This window comes from Lycorma delicatula, chromosome 3 (genome assembly GCF_047948215.1).
Source record: "Lycorma delicatula isolate Av1 chromosome 3, ASM4794821v1, whole genome shotgun sequence".
Lineage (NCBI taxonomy): Eukaryota > Metazoa > Arthropoda > Insecta > Hemiptera > Fulgoridae > Lycorma > Lycorma delicatula.
Window position 1 is genome coordinate 220,297,068 of NC_134457.1, and position 22,773 is coordinate 220,319,840.

General features: G+C 31.0%; 1 pseudogene; it reads left to right on the plus strand.

The window, feature by feature from the left end:
• Positions 1 to 22,773, plus strand: part of LOC142321316 (activating signal cointegrator 1 complex subunit 3-like) — a 104,326-nt pseudogene that overhangs the window by 28,265 nt on the left and 53,288 nt on the right.

The following is a 22,773-nucleotide window of genomic DNA, read 5'->3' on the forward strand; positions in this document are numbered from 1 at the left end:
TATCTCTTCACTATTAAAATTGTGGCTTAAGTCTTCCTCCCTATACTTCAGCAGAATGGTTAATACTTGCCAGCTTATTTAGTTTTGTGGTGCCGAGCAGGCACCTTTGGTATCTTGCATGAACACAACTTTGAGTTGCTCAAATGGTATGACACTATTTCATAAAGAACTGTCCTTGAAATTTCAGGAAAAGACAAGACAAGGGAGGAAATAATGAACCAACTGTTCTTAAAAGCAAAAATCAGTAATTACAAATGACTGCCTTGCTATGCTTATTCTCCAGCTCTCCGTTGAATTTTTCTGGCCCATTTTCTTAATTTTCTTTCACTCATGGGGGTGTTTGATAATATATTTACATATCTTAACAATGATGAATTTCAGCCATTGTCATATTTCACCCATTTCTAGTAAAAAACTGAAATTTATAATTACATTACCTTACTTAAAAAATATGGAAAGTTGGTACACATGCATAAAATGGTCATTGCAATGCTGTTTTGGAGATATTAAATGAACTTTCCAAAAAATTTTATGTATGAAATGTGTTTGTACAGATATCATACTGCGTGCTACTGAAGTTAGAATGAAATATTATGCATGTATGGCATACTGGAAATCAAATTTTATTGCTTGTCATTGTATTAAAGTTAAAAGAAATAATGTATTAATTTTAATTTGTTCAGTATGTTTATTAATAAAAATGTTGCATATTGTGTTAAGTTTTAATTTGTATTTAATGTCAACATACATTTTTTTTTAAAATGTTACACACTGGTGGAAAGGTGTTTAATTTATCATATCTGTTATTACTTATGTTGATGTTCTGTAAATACAGGTTGGACAGATGGCATTTAATGGTGTTAAAAAATTGAACAGAATACAGTCTGTTGTGTTTTATTCAGCTTATCATACAAATGAAAATCTATTAATATGTGCGCCCACTGGTGCTGGTAAAACGAATGTTGCTCTACTGACAGTTGTACATACAATTCGACAATTCATTGATAAAGGCGTCATTCAAAAAGATAAATTCAAGGTTATAATCTTTTTTATGTTTTTTAGTGTAATATATTCTTCTGATATATTAAGTAAAACTTAAAAATAGTAATTTCAAGTTTTCTATTAATTTTGTAAAACTTCAGTAATCTAGAGTATATTTAAAAGGGCTTTCTTTCTCTAGAAAACTCTTCATGTGATATTACCATTTTTCATTTATCTTTGTATCTAAGTCAGGAAATACATCTCTTGGAATATTAAAGTAGTTATTCTAGGGAAAAATCTTTTTGACAAAAAATAAAAGCTACTGCATAAATTATGTTTAGATGCTAAAATCTAATGCTTAGGTTTATTATATATTTATAATTTGTATATTTATGGAATTCTTTGCAGCTAACGATAGAAGATATTTTTCACGCGAAAAAGTAATCTCTCACATGAAACACTGTCCTGCTCCAGTATTTGGGCTGATCCTTTATGCAGGATGATAATTTTCATCAGCATTAAAATATTTGTTGCCATGTTCCTTCTTTATGTTGATCGTTAATTTATAATTGAATAGTTAATGTATATAAGTGTGAATTAGTGTTTTATTAATGAAATGGATGAATTTGTAGGAGAGGGACACAAGTAATTCATTATATTTTAATAAGGTGAGAGTTTGCCCAATGGTTCAGAAATTGCACTGGAGTAACTTTTGTTTGTTGTTGCTGTATTATTTTTTGATTGTAGTTTATTCATTTTTAGCAATTCAGTTTTATAATTACATATTTTTTCTGGAGTTATTTTATCAGTGAGAGCAGTTGATAATCTCAATATTGAAATTGTTTTATCCAAATCATAGTGAAGTTTTATTTTATATTATTTGAAACATTTTGTTTTAATTTGTTTCTATAACTTATGATTTGTATTTGAATGTTTGGCTTATATTATGTATTGTTATATATAAAGCTGATAGTTTCATTATTACTCATTTTTTGTTGTCAAAGGTGTCTGTACGTCTGTTAACATAGTTACTACAATTTTGTCTTTTGTAGTTTAGTTTCTCTTTCAGGTTTTTTAAAGCCTGAAATTAAGTTGTTAATTATCATTATTATTCTCAGACTCATGAGGGTAATGAACACTGCAGGAGTCCAGGGTTGGAGCTCTCTGGCTAGACGGTCAGGCGAGCAAAGTGAGCCCTGACTGGCTAGTTAAATATATTTTTTTAGCATATAAGTTGAATAGACTCAAGGGGATATATTTTTTTTTATGTAGGCAGCTCCAAATCTGCTTTTAGTGTTCTGAATGAAGTTAAAAAACTAGGTATTCAGGAGTTCTCTTAATTTTGTGAACTTATTTAATAGAATTAAAGAATTAGTATAATAGAATTAAGTATTTAATTATACTTATTTAATAGAACACAGTCATTTAATGTTAACACTGAATAAACGTTTTCATTCGTTATTTAAAAGTAAGCAGAATATATTATATTATTATATAAGAATAAAAGATTATGAATTTTTTTTGGTTATGTTATGAAGTAGATTGTTTATTTGGAAAAACTTAAATATTATTTATTTTTGGTGGTATTGATAAATGTATTTAGATTCCTAAAATTAGTATCAAGATCACAATAAATTTAATCAACTATTAAGTTGGAATCGTAGCACTATCAAAAAGATAATTCAAAAAATGAATGATCAAATGATAATTCAAAGATTTTTTTTTTTTTGGTGGAACTTTCAAAAATTACTTGAGTGATATCTTTTGATGAAATGATTATTGAATTATCTTCAGTTGTAATTCTTAATTGTTAGATATGATGTTATTATTTGAGTAATGATAATAATATTTAAAATTATGAACTAAGAGAAAAAATTGCATCTGATTCTTTATTGAGAGTAATCAGATTTTAAGGTCTGGGACTCAGAGTGGAAAATAAATATACTTATTACAGTTACAAATTCCTCTTAATATTGTATCAATTTAAATAAATTGTCCTGTGAAATTATTATTTTTACATTAATTAAATATTATAATTATTTGTAAATTTAATTTGACACCTGTTTCAGTACCATCAATATATTTGTAAAGTATATTTCTTATAAATAGAATATTCATATTCTCATTCTCTTCAGTTTCAAATGCTGGTCTCTGTGGTGCGAGCCTTTCATCCAGAGGGACCAGGTTCAAATCCTGGTCAGGCATGGGATTTTCACACAAATAATTGTCATTCATCTCATCCTCTGAAGCAATACCTAATGGTGGTCTCAGAGGTTAAAGAAAATGTACTCATAGTTGATTTTATTTTGTAAATTACAAATATATCATCCACATATCTCATCCAGAATTGTATTTTATTTTGTATGTCGTTTTTAAAATTTATCTGTATAAATTTCAGCCTTGACTACTGGCAGAAGCATTCCTATTGATATTCTTTTGTTTCATATAAATTTACTGTCAAAAGTAACATATTTTTGTGTTATATGTTATCTGTTTTGGTCATTACATTGTTCACTTCTAGAAAATAATGAACCACTAGGTAATTCATGATCTTAAGGTAGTGTAATGTTCATAGAAATTTCATTCTGTTATTGGGTATATTTACATTTTACAATGTTGTTAACTATAATTTTACTACTTTCAGAATAAAATATTTATCTGTAGAACTGATAAGATGCTTTTTTTTCATTTAAAACTATTATTACTGCATTTGTAACGTAATAAGTTACAGTTAAAAATTAAGACTATAAATTAATAAAGACTCAAAAGACATCTTGCAGTTTGTAAATTCTGTATTTTTACATATAATATATTTATAATGTGTAACACCTGTATATTTTAGAATTTTTTGGTATTTTATTTGATAAAATTAATAATTTTGAATTTTATAATGTTTTGCAGATAGTTTACATTGCTCCAATGAAAGCATTAGCTGCTGAAATGACTGCAAACTTTAATCGGAAATTAGGACCATTAGGGGTTCAAGTATGTGAATTATGCAGTTAATTAAGGCAGAAATATTACAAACTCAGATGCTTGTTACTACACCAGAAAAATGGGATGTGGTTACAAGAAAAGGAACTGGTAATTTTCAGTTATGATTATAGCAGTTAAATATTAAACTGACTGTCTTTCTATTAAACATTTATTTCTTTTTTTTAAAGCGTTATTCTAATAATTTTCTTTTTATTAACAAGTGATATAGCACTCACAAGTCTTGTTAAACTATTAATTATTGATGAAGTACATCTATTGCACGGTGATAGAGGTCCTGTTGTGGAAGCCCTTGTTGCTCGTACATTAAGGCAGGTAATCAAACAAATTATTGGTAAACAGATGTGTTTTTTTGTAGATTAAAGTTTGAGTAAAGAATGAAAAGGATTGATTGTTATTTGTATTTTGCTGTAACATACCACAATAAACAAAGTTTACCTTTTCATTTTCACTGCTTATTAATTTTGGGCTCTTTCCTGTACTGTATTATTGGCAAAAAAAAATTACACATGGTTTTTTATGGATTGATTCTTGATGCTTTTAATAATATTAAAAGTTAAGATAAACAAAAAAAGTATTATTAATACTTTTAATATTTTTGATTTCTTCCATTTAACATAGTAAACAATAAAAATCAAAAACTTTTCTTGGAAGGTGATTTTGAAGGAGGTGGGGAGCATAAAAAGCAGATTTTTTTTTAATTTTTAAAACTTTTAAGTTTAGTTAATTAAACATGTAATGATAATTTTACAATAAAAATTTATCATAAATTACCCCCTCACCCCAAAAAGAAAAATCTTAGAAAACTTTTTTTCTGTAAATTACTTTTTCACTATATAAGAATAAATAACCAATGCCAGGAAATTATTACAACTTTGTTGTCAGCTTTTTATATAAAAATTTATATAAAATGCCTTTTTAAAATTATACAATATTTGTTGTATAAAACATCTTTTGTGAAGCAGTTTTTTATAGTTGTTACTTTTAAAATTATATTGAATAGGAAACCTATAACAAAATAAGCAGTTTATTATTAAAATGTAAATAAAAAATTGTTAAAAACCTGTTCGTATGTAAATAAAAATAAATAAAAGTTTCTGGTTAATAATATTTTAAATAACTATTTATCACATCTAAAACAAAACAGAAATATCACTTTATACAAAATTAGAATTGAAACAAACAAAAACAATATGACTATGAGCAGCTGACTGTTCAAAAATGTAATTTCATAATTTTTTCAAGGTAGCAGAACATGTCAGAAACTTATTAGTGTTATTTCTGTGAACTCAAAGTTATAATCAAATAAAACAACAAAAGGAGAAAATTAACAGACATGGATTAAAGTCAAATTAAGTGGTGAAGACAGATTCTGTCAATTTCATTTGAAGTTGAGTAAATGAGTGAAAGAATTAAAGTATTTTTTTTCTTTGTGTGAAAAATTGAATTTAAAGAAATAGAATTTGTTAAAAATTATGATGATTCTTCATCAAAAATATATGTATAATAAGCAACAAATACATGGATACATTGCTGTTGTGTAGCATTAGTGTCTTGTTTTTCCACAGTTAAGTTGTTTTTTTTTTTTAATTTCATCAAATTCATTACCAGTAAATAATAAATGACTTTCATTATTCTTTTGGTTTTATTGAACAGACTGTTAAAGACACTCTTATAATATAATAAAAAAAAACAACTGTGATTATTATAGCCCTCATGTTTGAAATGCTTCTACATGCTGTTTGTGTCTAAGAATTTGTGAAACTGTGTGGTTGCATGTAATTCCCTCCATAAATATTTTGCTGCAAATTTTTATAAAAACAGTTTTTTTCCATTTTGAAACAAAATTTCACTTGCATTGCTCCCCAGACTTGATATTTAACTGAAAAATTTCCTTAACAGTTAGCATCAAACTGTTAGTTTGTAAAACCTTGAAATTTGTATTTAAATTGTCCATGTATGCATAACTCACCTTGCTTAAGTTATTCAGAAATATCATTTGTGACATTCATATGTACAAAGGGCATTCAATAATTAAACATTTTTAGTGAAGGAGACACTTAATGCAGGGGATTGAAACCTATGTAAGTATTAGTTGGCAATCTTGTGAAGAGCTGTTTGATTAATATTTACATAAACATAACCTCTAAAGTCTTAGTTAAGATGGCATATCTGCTCGAAGAAAGTACTTTTGAAGAACACCATTCTGTGATCTGATTTTTACTTTCGGAAAGTGTACAACCATCAGAAATATTCTCTTGGATGAACAAACAATATGGCAGTAGTTGCATGAACTGTGCGAGTTTTTACGCATGGGTGGAAAAGTTTAAAAGTAGCTGCAAAAGCGTGACCGATGAACACCACTCCGGGTGTCCGGTAACAGTGTCGACCTCAACTTTAGATTCTCATATTGATTCAGTAATCCAAGAAGACTGATGACTTACAGTTGAACAAATTGCTGATAAATGTCGAGTAAGTGTAGGTATAACTCATTCGATCATTCAGAACAAATTGAACTACTGTAAGACTTGTGCAAACTGGATTCCCAGAGAGCTTACCATTCATCACAAAGCTGAGAGATTTCACATTTGCAACAAACTCAAAAATTGTTTCAGTAATGAAGGTGGTGCATTTTTGGACAGATTTTAATATGTGATGAAACTTGGATACATCATTTTGGGCCGGAGTCCAAGCGTCAAAGCATGCAAGGGAAACACCCTGAATCGCCTGCCCGTAAAAAATTCAAAACACAACCATCATCGGCTGGTAAGGTCATGTTAACTATCTTTTGGATTGCCGATGGTCTGATTTTCTGTGATTATTTGGAGGGGCAGCGCACTGTCAACAGCCTATACTACTCATTCATGATAGAGAACAAAGTCAAGCCCGCGTTGAAGATAAATTGTTTAGGACGGCAAAGGAAAGGCATGCTTGTTCTTCCAAGGCAATGCTCAATCTTATATGGCACAACTGATGCTGGAAACTATTGGCAAAGTGGGTTGGGAGCTCCTACCTGATCCTTCTTATAGCCCTGAATTTGCCCCCTTTGGAATTGTATGTGTGAAACTTTGTGCAGCATCAAGTTAACAAAGCGGTAAAGAAAAAAGTACAAAACTAGCTCTGAGATCAAGGTAAAGAATTCTTTGCTGAGGGGATAAGAAGACTCATAAAAAGATGGGACAAATATAGAGAAGTTTGTGGGGATTATGTGGAAATGTAGACAAAAAATTGTATTTATTTAATAAACTATTTTTGCTATATAGCTATTTGTCTGTTTAATTATTGAATGACCCTTATGATGATGCTTGTTTATGTTTAAGCACAGAAGAGGAATTTTTCCAATCCTTTATTTACAAGCATGATCAGAGAAGAAAGCGATAACAATTGTTATACTGTAGCTTCTGATGATAATGATTATCAGGAATTAGTGGGGGGATTATACAATTAATTATAGTTACAAAGGTTGTACACAGCAAGCTGACTTCCCAGAGTATTTGGTAAGTCTACTCTGAAGTAAAGAAAATAAAATTTCTCAGGAAAATCTTTTTGTTTCTCTCAACATATGTATTCTTTCAAATCTACACATTTAGTCCAATGATTCTCAGTTTTCTTGACACTATCCTTGTGATGTGATTTATGTAAATCTTCAAAATAGGTGCAGGCTTAGGCAATAACTTCATCATTTCATGCAAACCATTTCTTTATCACTCACTTTCCAGCAAGCATATCTTCACATTTGCAAATAGATAATAGTTTGATAATAATGCACGGCAAATAGGTGAAATGAAGAAGAATTTTGTAACATAATTTAAACAGTTTTGCTACTGTAGATGAGTGAGGTGGTGCATTGCCCTGGTTGAAAAAAAAAACATTTTTTCATCAAATGTGGAAGTCTTTTTTCTTTATTTCCTCACTCAGACAACTCAGTAAGGATGAATAATTTTGCCGGGTTATCATTTTATCTTTCTCCAAAAAGTCAATGAAGAGAATGCCATGACCATATTAAAAGACTTTACTGCTAATGGAATGGTTTTCACCTTTGGAACAAGTTCTACAACTTTTTACATTAAAAATAAAAAGTATTTTACTTTTATGTAAAATATTTTATGTAAATCTGAATGTTTTGACTGTACTTTGTTACAGATCTGTTTCTCAAATGAAACTGCAAAAATATTCTTCTCAATTGAAACAATCCCAAACCATGCTTAGAAATATTTAATTGTTCACATATTTTGTTAATTTGTGATCAATTGTGGCTCATCTTCAGGCAGTTTTCACTAGTATAGAAATTTGTGTGAAATATGATGCACTTAGCCATTTGAAACACCTATTACTTAGCAAGCTCATGCACTTTTAATCTTATATTCTCCATTACCATACCATGGATTGTGTAAAGGCCAAATCCTGATTTATGCAACATGAGTGTAGATTTTAATGGAATAAGTCAGAGCAAATATCAGTAGATTTAATGGCAGAAATGTTTGTCAATAATTCAATACTTACTAAATAGTTGAAATAATTTTGTTTGATCTTTAGATTGTACTGCCGCACTACCATGTAATTGGCCTAAGTGTATAGCAGTTAACGCCAGCTACTAGCACAAACATTCAGACCAAACTGAAAGTAACTGCTTATTTAAATAGATTTCAACCGGGTTTCTGTTGAATTATAAATTAGCTAATCATGTTAAACACTAACAAATCGATTGAAATATGTTACTTATCTATCTTCAAGAATATTATTCTTAACAAAAAAATATTTTTAAAAATGAACAAATTTTAACGGCGAAAATCAAATTTATTAGTTTGTATTAGTTGCATAGTCTGTTGCAGCCATTCAAGTTAGTCGTTTCCAGAAACACTATATCTTCACACAAATATTTTTAAGAATTTCTTTTTAATTCATCGACCTGTATTTCAAGTATTAAGATTTATTTTTTTTGCATGAAAATTTCCTTGCTTGTGCCAGTTTGCTTTTGTATATCTCCCATTACTTTGTTCAATGCGTGCAATTTTACTACCTAAATTAAAAAATTGCCTCACAAATGGTATTATTGTTTTTTTATAACCCTCAGGACCACCGTTAGCTATTGTTTAAGGGGATGAGATGAATGACAAGTTGCGTGTGAAAATGCCATGCCTGACCAGGTTTGAACCTGGGACCTCCGAATGAAAGGCCGAGATGCTATCACTTGTGCCATGGAGGCCGGCTCTGGTATATTCCCTTATTTTAATTTTTGATTATTTTCCTTTCTAACTTTTCCTTTTCCTTTCTAACTTTTTTGATTTCTACTCAAAGAACATTATCATCAGTGAATCTTTTTTTCCTTTGATAGTTTATCAGCTTCAGCATACAACTTTTGTAGCAGTGGGAGCAAGCTAAATCCTATCATTACTCTTTTCTTAATCAGAGCTTGCATTTCTTCATCTCCTACTCTATTACTAATGCTTCTTTTTATACACGTTGAAGTGTAAAGAAATATTGGACTAAATGTTTATTTTCACAAAGGAGCTATAATAGCCTCCCTAGTGCCAGTCCTGTTTCTGTAACCAAAATGATCTTCATTTAATACTACATCTTCTGTCACTTGTAGATAACTGGTTAAAAAACTATTAAAGGGAGATGAATAGTAAGTGATAACTTGAGAGAACATGGTAATGAGTTTGTTCACATTTTGAGTTAGAATTTCTTTTTGTTATTCTTTTTTAATGTATTTAAAAATTTTTTAACTTATCTTTTTAATAATTTTTTATTGTAGGTTATGGTTTTTGTTCATGCACGTAATGCCACCATTCGTACGGCAATGATTTTAAAAGAAATGGCATCACAAAAAGGTCAGCTAAGGTTGTTTGAGCCAGAAGATGGACCTTCTGCTGGTAATGCAAGAAAAACATTTCAACGAGCTCGGTCTAAACAGCTTGCAGAATTGTTTCAGGCTGGATTTTCAGTTCATCATGCCGGATTATTACGTAGTGACAGGTGACAAAATTGTTTGATTTTTATACAATTAAATTTTTTATTTTGATAATTTATTTCATTATATTATGCTGTTGATCAACTTTACAGCATGGCAGTTGGTCTTGCTTGTTGTCAGGCTAGTCCTGGAAAAGTATCACAGGTTAAATGCAAATAACAAAAGTGTATTGTTTATATAGGTGTTAAAATTTAATTAAAAGTAAGTGCCATGATCTTACAATCTTTGAACACATGTTATGTAACTGTATTAGAATTATCATGATTACTGTAATTAAGTTTTTACTGTAACATCTGCTAGTATTTAGAAGGTTGTGATTTTATTTTTTTACAATTGACCATTAACTATTTAATGGTCAATTGTAACACAATAGAGTATACATTTGGAAAAAGTTAACCTTTTATAGAATAAAATATCTAATCTTAATAGTAAAAAAGAATTTTAGTTTAGAAGTAAAAACAATACAGTTTAATAGCTTAATAAATAAAATATCTTTAAAAATTAAGTAAATGTGAAAAATAATCAATTAACCTTGAACTCAACAGTAATATCAATACAGTTGTGCTTTTACCATGTGGACATTGTGAAACTATGCCGTGCATTTCCTTAAATTTTTAGCCAGGTATTTGATACCATAAAATTGTGACCATTGAGCCAGAAAGCAATTTTTAGCATTTGATTCCTTAGTGTTTCATAGCATTTGAACATTGGACAAAAATGACTACTGAAGATCTGGCTTGTCCAAACTAGTTAAGTTAGTTTACTCATTGTCTGGCTTGTTTATATGTGATTAAAATTGTACATATATTAATGATGACTACCCAAATTTTTTAAATATTGCCTACCTTTGACAAAGTTGTTTTTAGAGTATACTCAATTTTTTAACAATTTGAGCTTTCATTTTTATTTGCATTCAGATCTGTATGTATTAAGTACCTTTTCTTTTATGGATGTTCTAATCTATCTTGTGGACAGTAAATGTAACTAATTTCTAAGTTTCTTTCACTATTGTGTGCTTTCACAGTTGTTGTCAGTTGGTATACCAGTTAGTGTTATAATAATGGCTTCTCACATTATTTTGTGAACAGGCATGTTGTATGGAAGGGAAAAGTATGCATTTCATAAAAGTAAACGTCTTCTGTAGGATAGGTTACTCTACCTGAATAATTGAATAAATCAGTGTAAACAAAAATAGTGTGCAGTTGTTATGAGCAAATTGTATAATGGTAACATTAATTTTCACACGAGTAAAATTGAAAATATTGTGTCAGTTACTTGATGGTGGGGTCATTATCCTCTCACTTCATTGTTACTACAATTGCCCAGGTGTTAGAACAACCTTTTTGGAATTTGTTATACTTAGACAACAATTCCTAAATAAACAAATAAAAGGATTCAAGGAAATTTTAAATATTTTAACTTTATCAGGGGTGTAAAAATCATTGTATAAGCAAGGAAGTCTGATATAAGTCAGTTGGACAAAACTTATGTGAATGTTGTCAAGAATTAAGGAAATCAATTGTGTGAAATATTAATCCTTAAAAGAAGTTTTACTGTGTTATCTATTTTACGATTAAGGCAGTAGTTACTTTACTGGTAGAGTAAGGTGATCTGTAAGAATAGAAGAATAGTTAATTAGCTATTTTGATGTGATTATTTGGTGCAGGAGTATATGAGGGGGACACAAAAATAACTAGAATTTGTACTTTGCATGTAATCTAAACATAGTTGTGAATTCCACCTCTAGCTGTAGCAAGCTTACAATGTTCTGCGATGTTCTTTCAAATGGCTTTGTTCTGTATTTTTTATAAGGCATTTCGTGGTGGTTTTTCTTGATACTTATTAGAAAAACATAGAGTCCGTGTTAAGTTTTGTTTCCTCTTTGGGAAAGCAGCTGCTGAAACATTTTACTAGTATTTAAAAATATTTTTAAAGAGGAAGCTTTAAGTAAAACAATAGTCTGCAAGTGGTTTTTGTGTTTCAAACACAACCACTTGAAGACCAACCAAGACCTGGCTAGCTTTTCACAATTAGAAATGACAAAAATCTTGAAAAAGTTTGTAATAGAATTATGAAGATTGTTGTCAGACTGATAAACAGAGATTTCTGAATTGAGTTGTACGAGTATGTTTATGAGTTCTTGCCAATAAATTTTAATAGGCGATTTGAATTTGGAACACGTTGTAATATTTGTGTCTCAGCTGCTCATAAAAAATCAGTTTTGTTAATGTGTGTTATGATTTGAAGGATGAACTTCAAAATGGCTCATACTTTCTTTCTAAAGTTGTGGCAGGTGATGAAAGCAGGTGCTACAGTTATGATCTGGAAACAAAACAACAATCAAGCAAGTGGAAATCATAGAGTTCACCAATAACACAAAAGCATGGCTAGTTTGATCAAATGTGAAGACAATTTTGTTTTGTTGAACAGGATTGTTCACATAGAATTTGCTCATGCTGGACAGTGAATCAGCATTTCTACGTGGACATGTTGATAAGATTTTTTGAGACAAAAATGCCTGGTGATATGGGAAAGTAATTATTGGTATCTACACCATGATAACAGCTCTATCCATACTGCTCTATACTCCAAACAGTTTTTGTTACAAAATAAGATGACCATTGATCCTCACCCTCCCTTCTCACAAGACCGTACTTCATTTGATTTTTTCCTTTCCTGTATATGAAGAAAGAGTCCAAAGGAAAGCATTTTTGTGCCATGGAGGAAATCAGAGATAAATTATTATAACCTTTGGGCAAGTATTTAAAAAAAAAGAGTTCCCAGTATTTGGAAAACTATTAGGTTAAGGGCAATTGAGTTACATGATAACACTTTGAAAGAGATTAAATTTTCAGAAAATTAAAATTATTGAACTTTTTTTTTAATGATGATAGTTATTTTTGGGTACCCTGTCATATATGCTTTGACATGAACAGTTGGATTTACCACAATGGATATGTTAATTTCTTAAATTAAGAGTTTGATTAATTTGTAATGATGTGATACTTCATATCTTCATTTCAAAATTGTGTAATAGTAGGATTTATTTTATATCTTTTGTTTAATTTCCTTAATTTTTAAACATGTACTTAGTTTTATAAATAAATTTTCCTATCTTACTATTATTCCTGTATTGTATGAGTAACCAAATCATTAATTTTCAGTCCAGATCATTAAAAGCTACTTAAATTTTAAAATTTCTTCATTTAAAACTTTAGAGTGATTGGCTTATTGCAAGATTATATGAAAATTGTTCAAACATATTATGTGAATATATTTTATAAATAATATATATATATATATATATATATATACATTTTTTTATTATTTTTTTTTCCAGGTCGATGGTTGAGAAATATTTTGGTGAAGGGTTGATAAAAGTTCTAGTTTGTACTTCAACATTAGCATGGGGTGTTAACCTTCCTGCTCACGCTGTTATAATTCGGGTCAGTTTTTTTAAAACTAAAATTCAATTCATTATTATGAAATAATGTTGATTAATGTAAAATAATGTAATTAGTTGTGGTAACTTATTGCACAATTTTAAATATTAAATTCTTCAATGTTCTAAGGGCTTCTCCAAATCTGTGGGTTGATCCATATTCAGATATTCAGGATCTTAATTTACTGATAAGTTGGGTTGAAAATGAATATTGGCATATTTGTTGCATAAAAGGCTGGGTTCCTTACTTCTTGAATATAAAAAAAAACAAAAAAAAACTAAGAAATTAGCAGTATAAGTTGCTTTCTATGAGAATTAAGGTACCATTTGTAGGCCGAATATGCATCATTTCAGTGGGCTTTGTCACATTGATACACATTAGTATATTCAATTTAGTGAAAAAGTAAAAAGTAAACCATTTTACCTAAAACACTATACTCCTTGTAACAAGTAAATAGGTAATTAATTTGATGATAGACTAAAAAGAAGAGGGATCTTATAAAAAAAGATAGATACAAATGTGCAGTTTTGTACAAATTTACACAATTATTTAATTTTTATACTTAAAAAAAATTGATATAGAAAAATTGGAACTGCAAAAGTGATAATAATATCAATAATTATAATAATAATATGATAGTAATAGTTTATTTGTAAAAGGAACTGAGTATGCAGTATGTTTAACTTATATCATTTTATGTACTTACTATATTGTAACTTATTTACTCATTCTAATAATCTCCATTTAAAGCCTTTTACTGTTTAACAATCAACTTAAATTCATAAATCCTCTTTCATTTTTCCCTTTTTGTCCATTATTATAAATCAACAATAAAATAAATATAACAGTACTAAACGGAGAACAAACAATTACAACACAATTACACTGATTTAATGCCTCACTAATATACATATACACAAGTCAAGCTGCCTTTTATGTTTCACAACAAAAACTGTGTAGTTTCTTTTGGGTTTTCTTATTAACAAAAGGCTCAAGTATATCTTGATTGTAGCGTAGAATAAACTGAACTTACCAGCAAAAATGTGTCTTCAAGCTCTTGCATATTACAGATACAGCAGTTTTTGTCACCCTCAAAATTATATAACTGCCTTTTCAAATAAATTTGAGGTCTACAAGCTTTTGGCATCCTATGTTAACCAACAGATTTTTTTTTTGAGACTGGACACCCTTAATTTTATGTACTTTTCCCAACTCCAAGAACATTCCATAACTGATAATCAGGGTTTTAATTTGAATTCACAAAAATCCCTTTCGGCACGCCAGAAGGCGGAGGTAGATTTCTGGTGATAAAAAAGATTTCCACCTTAAATTTAAGAAAAACTTCAAATTTACTCGATACGACAATGGTTGCATTTGAAAAACTTTTCACTTGTTTAGCATATGACAAGCCCCATCTTCTTACAATTACAGCAACATTTTGATCATCCATTGTTGTAAGGGTTGGTCATATCAAAAATTGTTACAAATTCAATACTGTGCCTATTAAGGGAGGTATGATTTTGTTTGTCTTCAACTACCATTTTTTCCACTTCCTGGGCCAAAGGTTGGTGATACCAAAAAACTTCACTTACATAAGTTTTAGGCCCGTATCTAAAGAATAGTAGGAATTTTAAACAAATTCGATATTTTACTTTTTAAGAAAGTTATAGCAGTATTTTGTTTTTTCGAAAAAGCCCCTCCCCCCATTTCCATCGCCATGGTTTGATTTTGACCATTAACAAACTTGACAGAGATTTTGGGATGAGTTATTTTTAAGAAACAGTTTGAAAGTGATTGGCACAAAATTACGGCAGTTATCGTGTCCACAAGAAAGTGAAATATATATATAAACTTTTGAACTGACGGTGGTTTTGGGGTCAGGGGGATGTGAAACGCAAAGATATGTCAAAATTTTCCACAAGTCAAATCATGGTACCTTTACAATAGGTAGCTTTCTTATGAAATCTACCTAATACTATTGACATCACCTACAGACTGAGTAAAATAGGCTTCTTAATCTTAATATTTCTTTTCTGAGATTTAAAATATTCTATTCATATAATGTGTTCAGCCAACACCTTCTTTCATGTTTCTTTCAGATATGTTAACTAGTTTAAAACCACACTGCCTTTCCAATCTTCATTCAATACTATCAACATTTTCAAATAAATATTTGGCAGTCAATTATCAGCTATTTGTTTTCACCTTCAATAATTATTTCTGCACTCTGTGATTCACTTGAACTTTGATCTATGAGATTCCCATCTTTGCTCTAACAAAATTTTTGGGTGTGGTGCGGCCAAAGTGGAACAATCTTATAAAACCAACATGAATGCATTCAGTTTTCTTATACTAATGAGATGCCCAAATTTCCATATTATGCAGTATTCTGCTCTTCACTATTGATCTAAACTGCACCCATTTCATATCTTATTTATATTGTGGAGTATTACATTATTACTTGCAACGGCAGCTTTGCAGTTGATCTCCTTGTGTTCATTGATTCATACTTATTGCATTATCACTTACTAATCTAATTTTTACTTTAAAGCAGCAATTGAAAAAAAATATATCAAATATATCTCCATTTAATAATTAAGTACCCTATTTATTGAATTTAAAAAGTAATGCAATATATATTGTAACAGCCTATATTCAGAAATAAATGTAAGTGTGGAACTAGAGAGTGAGTGGTTTAGAAAATAAATGAAAAAATAAAAAATGTATATATATTTTTTGTGAAAAGATAATTGAGGTATAATAGATAATTTGTATTTTGTTTATTATGTAACAGGGAACAGAGTTGTATGATTCAAAACATGGATCATTTGTTGATTTGGGTATATTGGATGTGTTGCAAATATTTGGTCGTGCTGGCAGACCTCAATTTGATACGTCAGGTCATGGTATTATTATAACATGTCATGATAAATTATCACATTATTTATCGTTGTTGACAAATCAGTTTCCTATTGAAAGTAATTTCACTGCCTGTCTTGCAGATAATTTAAATGCTGAGGTATTTATTGTTTATTTATAATTTTTTTCTGTCTTTATTATTAGTTATTGGTAAATAAAACATCTATTCAGGCGATAAAAATTTACTAAACCAACTAAATTATTGGTTTAGCTGGTAAAGTTATTTTCATTACAGTTTCATTAATAATAGTGGTTTAAAATTGATGGGACTAATAAATAAATAATTTTTTTTTTCATGAAATAGTTATTTTAAGTAAGTATAAATTATTTCAAAGGAAGTATCAAACAAAGGAAGTGTATATAGTTGTAGAAAAATTAATATTAAAAAAATTATTGTTAGTATATCTGTTTTATTTTATAAAATATTAAAAATAATGGTTGTGTATTTAATTGTACAGTAAAAAAATAAATCTCTGAAGCTTGATAACAGTAAAATGTAATATATTTTAATTAAAAAGGAATATAGTGCCAGTTTTATTGGTTGTCACATAGTACTCGTAAAGTCTTTTTAGAATTAGAAATTTCTTATTTATTAAACTACTTGGTCTAAATTGCTTGCTGTACTAAATTCCTTTTAAAATTTTACTCGTCATTTTAATCATTTTTTTAGAAATACAGCAGTATAGGTGCTGTTCCTTTATGGGTTTTAAGATGTAACATATTTTAGATCTGAAGTCTGTTGCCTTATCCTCAATAGAAAACGTGCACTGTAGTTCAAAATATCAAGGCTTTTTTGAGTTGAAAAGGAAAATTGAATGATTTATAGAAAAGTATCACCTTTTTTAAATTGTTTTCTTTCGTTTTTATATGTATAAGTAGGTTTTAGTATTTTGTTGTAAATGTAAGGAACATTTAAAAAGTAATGAGTGCATCATTAGGTGAAATGTTAGCACAATATCCACATCAGTGATGTTGGTTCATATGATTTTAGTATCTTAACAATGAAATATAATATTTTGCACAGTTGTTGATTCTTGTTGACTTTTACAAACATTGAACAATTATCACTGTTGATCACGCTAAGGATCTCTCAGAAATGCATTAAAAAACAAGTGTTCAGACAGGGTCGGACAGGGACTGTAGAGAATTACTTACTCAAAATCATCTTCAAAATTACAAGTAGAGGAAAGAACAGAAGAGGAAGCCTTCTGTTGTGAATCTGACTGTAGATTCACGATTGGGCTAATATCTGAGTGGGTGTTTGATCACCACTTGCTAGTAAAAGTAACGATTCTTACGTAGATTTAATACAATTGTGGCCAACTGAGGACCTGTACGACCCTGCCATCCACTGTGTGGTGTAGAAAAATATACTACTGCATTTGAACATAAGTTTGGTCTCTTAATGTGGTTATCCATATTCAAGGGACTCCTTGAATTTTATTCATTTACTCGTTCTACCCATAAATCTTTACACTTATTTTCATGAACCAGATGTATGTATCAAAATGCAGTTGTAAGTTTTGGTATTCGATAGGAAAAAATTTACTCAGTGTCCAGACTGTCAATTTAGGGCTGAAAAGTAGGAGTAGAACATGTAGACATTATGCAAATAAATACAGTAAATGTTAGTGACATATTTCATAATACTTGACAGTATGCCATTTTTTTTTATTTTTGGTGGTCCTCCTCACCATAATGCACCCACACCAAGGCAAACTTATGAAATTTAGCTCTGTGACTGTATCTGCAGCACCTGAAACATCTTTGGACATCCACGTACTCTTTTACTCAGCAGGACCCAAAATTGATAAACAGTTAGTTTACCCCTGCAGAGGTAGATTTTTAAAAGAAACCAGAACCCACTTCAAAAACTTTGTGATATTGCTGTGTATCACGCCTACCTGTTTTAAAGACCAGCCAGCAGTCCCGCCGAAAGGCGGCTTCATCCAAATCAGTGTTCTGTTCCCTAATGAGGGACAAGACATCCTCATCGGTAAGGCTGTGACTATAATGCAGGGCCTATACATTCTTTCTGGGTCTATTTTTACTTCAATCGCTTAACCGCAGTGAAATCTCTAATTGCCTGAATGGTCTCTGTGTTATCTGCTACTACAACTAATCCCTTGTTGGTCTCTTTGATTTTTCCGATTTTAAGATCCTTCCAGTTACCCCGAAGTGCAACCTGGAGGTCTTTCTTCAGCTGACTGCTGGACAGTCGAGCCCTCTGCTCTGCTGACAAATGCATCTTCAGGTTTCTTGGACTGGCTGGGTTTCACGTCTGCTCCTAATCACCTCAGCATACCTACGCGGCTGCGCTGGGGCCAGTTTCTGAACTGCAGTTACCTCCTTAGGCTTTGAGGCAAGATTTTCAAAACCCTCCATGAGAGCTGTGAAAGTCACTCGAAAGAATTCTTGACGGGGCAATAATCTCCCCTTGGTAGGTGCATTGGTACTCTTGGGATTTGCTAGATAGGAAAACAAGTCATCAAGTTTCGCCAAAACATCATGGACCAATGGAGCAGAGCTGTCAGGCCTGCCTCCGGCTTGTGAAAACTCTTCAACTCATGGTCGGAATCAGTAAGCTTTTTATATTCAAGTCTGCCTTTTTAAAGTTCCAACGTAGGGGTTAGTTTTCATTGTATGGCACTTTTGTCATGGCCAACGTAACTATAAGTGCTCTGTGACCACATCCACCAGCATCGTTGAGTAAGAGGGCCTTGGTTTTTTCAGATAAGTGTGGGAGGATAACAACCAAATCAGGTCGTGATAACTATCACGACCTGAATATGAGAGGTAGGTAGGTGGTGTATCCACAACATCCAGAAGGTTATCAATCATCTCTCCAAGGCACTTTCTGAATGGCATTAGTCTTGAGTAATCCCATCTTGGAGAAGGGCTGTTAAAGTCTCCAACAAGAATAGTATTTGATCAATTTGCATAATTAGGATAGGTTCCTCCAGATTTATGTTGCTAGAATGTACCACACAGCTGTATGCCTCATTCTGAAGATTGATATTAATGAAGCATAGAAGAAATTTTAGGTAGGAAAATGCTACACTTACTCACAATTTTCTCTTTAAATTAAAGAACATTGATAAATTAAACATTGCTTGTCTTGCAGTTTTCTACTGGAACTGACACAGTTTACTGAGATGAAAATGTTGATGTTTTCAGAGATTAATTTTTTAATTTCTGTAGTTATTAAAAAAAATCCTGTTCTCTTGAAAAACTGCAGTTCTTGTAATGAGGTTACAGTTAAATTTTGCAAGCCCAGATGTAAATGCTTTGGTTGCTCTTTGATATTATATTTTCCCTTTTTTTACAAATTAATTATTCATTAATTAATGTTGTGTTGTGTTAAATCAGTTATGCTTATATTAATTGATTGAATCAGAGGCCTGTAAGCAGCTGTGTCACTTGTTCATATAGTGAGTGTACTTGTAGTTTACTACATCCCTGGTTTACTTGATTACCAAGCAAGAATTATTGTTTTTAAATTAAGAATAATTTCTCATTGTAAAGTATATATAACTATTTATATTATTTTATATGTTTGTAGGTGATGTAACACCTGATGTAAAAGCAATTGCCAGCGCTAATGTTATAGTAACAACAACACCAGAAAAATGGGATGGTATATCACGTAGCTGGCAAACACGTGGCTATGTTCGTGCAGTCTCTCTTATTATTATTGATGAAATACATTTATTAGGTGAAGATCGCGGTCCTATTCTCAAAGTAATTGTGTCTCGTACAAATTTTATTTCTTCACATACTTCTAAAACATTACGGATTGTTGGTCTTTCTACAGCATTAGCAAATGCTAGAGATCTTGCTAATTGGTTGGGTATTGGACAGGTTAGTTTTATTATTAAAGCCAGTAAATATATTTTATCAGTGTTAATAATAAATTTCTTTCATTATTATGTGTTAGTTATATAATTGTAATAAATAATTAAATTTTCTCCAAATTGATATGAACACCTTATTAACTATTATGTAGTTAATAATATTTTGTTCACATGTCAGAGACATAAGAATGTGAGAAAGTTTTCTGGTCAGAAAGTATTTTGTTTTATAAAATAAATGACAAGAATTACTTTCTTATAAACAAAAATGTAAAAAGTTTCTTTATCATCAAGATAAAGCTCAACATTTCAAATGTATCAATAGAGTTACATTTAAACCAATTTATTTTATATTGTCAGAGTAATTATTTGAAAGCTTGTTTGATAAAAATAAATAATTCAAACATAAAGGATTTAAAATATATGAGAAGATTGTAAACATGCATTAAATTATGTAAGCTAGGTGGAAAAAAAGAAAGAACTGTTATCTCTTAAACAATTTTCTTTGTCAGTAAAAGAGTACATCTGTAAATCTATTATAAGGATAAATATACAGAAGTAGATGTGGTCTCAATAAATTCTTATTAATAAAGTTATCGAGGAGTTTATCGTCTCCCATTTGGTGTGTTCTCAGGTGGTGGATAGGGCAATTCCCAGCAGATATGCAGGGTAGATGGAAAATAAAATACCACCCAGAGACCAAAGTGGTACCTCAAATACACTTCGTGTCTGATTTGCAACATGTGGCAAAGTGGTCGCAGTCTGTTCGCCAGAGGTACAGCTGGGAATTTCTCCTAAGAGCTACCAACCTTGAGATGTATCTTAGGGAACTTGTTCTTCTAACCCAACAAAAAATAAACGTAGATGTGCATTTTGTACAGAAAGCTTGGACTAATTTTGTACCAAGTAACTTTGATAGAATCTGACTTTTAAAAGAATAATACAAGGAACTTTTATAAAACATCCAAAACTAACTTAACAAGTTGCACACCACCAACTTTACATTTTAAAGATCCAGAAACTCTCAAAACTGCATATAATAACACAGAATATTACAGAATACTCAAAAAACTACACAACTGACCTCCACAAGAAAACTTTAATTTTGAAAACATCATTCCAAGTCGAGCAGATTCAAACCCACCAACTTTTGAAGAAATTAAAGAAATGATAAAGTAACTTAAAACTAACAAACCATCTGGATAAGACAATGCTATGGAAACGTTCTAGTGAAAAGATGAAAGTGTTGATGGAGTAATCCAAGAAATCTGTGAGACAAAACTCTACCATTTGGATGGATGGGCATCTGTGTTAATACATCCACTGCACAAGAAGGGAGACAAAACAGATCAAAGTAACTACACATGAATATTCCTCTTACCACTGATATGTAAGATCCTATCCAAAGAACTCTTAAACTGAGCTAAAACGGTCTCTACCTGCAAAAAGGACAGTATTAAGGAGGGTTTAGGAAAGGTAGGTGGTCCTGTGCAGAACAAATCACAAACCTAAAAATAAAAAAAAACATCTTAGAAATTGGGGAAATCAGGAGTTTGAAATGTGTGGTTACTTTTGTAGATTTTAAAAATGCTTACAATTCAATTGACAGAAATGTGCTTATTATCAATCTAAAAGAATTGGACTGGATAGTAAAATGACTGAAATAATTAAAGCAACCTTAACAAACACATTTTTTTCTAGAGGAGGGGAATCCTTTTATAAGCATCATGTGGTCTCATACTCCGTAGTGTAGTGTGGGACTCTCCCTTGCAGGCCTACTCATTAAATCCCCTCCCCCAATACAGCAAGGGATGCTGGGCCCAACTTATGGTACTATCACAGCATCGCTGTGTGTTTGTCTCCATTACTGGCCCCATGTCTCAAACTTGTCAGGATCTTGTGGTTTTTTTTTAATTTGGTCTTGGGGTTGGCTGCCTGCACCAAAGGAAACTCGGACATTCATCCCTGGACATCTTCCATCAACATGGTTCGGATGATCTTAACCAGCATCATGCATTGTTTGGTCTGTAGGATTTTCCCAGTGATGTTCTTAGGGGTAAGCATGCCAAATTTTCCTTTGTGTGCTTCCCTATGCTGCAGGAACTGATTGCACTTGAACGTCATGTATTCCACGATCTCCTTCTCCCAGCAGTAATTGCAATCCACAGAAGGTCTCAAAATCCATGACCAGTAAGAAACTGTGTCAACTTGTACCCTTTCTTTCTGTTCTTGTCTAGCCTCTGGGAATTACTATTCAGGTATTATTTCAGAGGATGATATGTATAAGTGTAAATGAAGTGTAGTATTGTACAGTCTTAGTTTGACCATTCCACAGATGTGTGGTTAATTGAAACCCAACCACCAAAGAACACTGGCATCCAAGATCTAGTATTCAAATCTGTATAAAAGTAACTGCCTTTATTAGGACTTGAACGCTGGAACTCTTGACTTCCAAATCAGCTGATTTGGGAATATGCATTCACCACTAGACCAACCCGGTGGGTTGTCAACTCATACCCCAGTTTGAGTTAAACTAACTTGAGTACAGCCTTTACTGGAGTCCATCTGCCTTTTGTCAACTGATCCCATTTCTGCTGCCCTCTGCATCCAC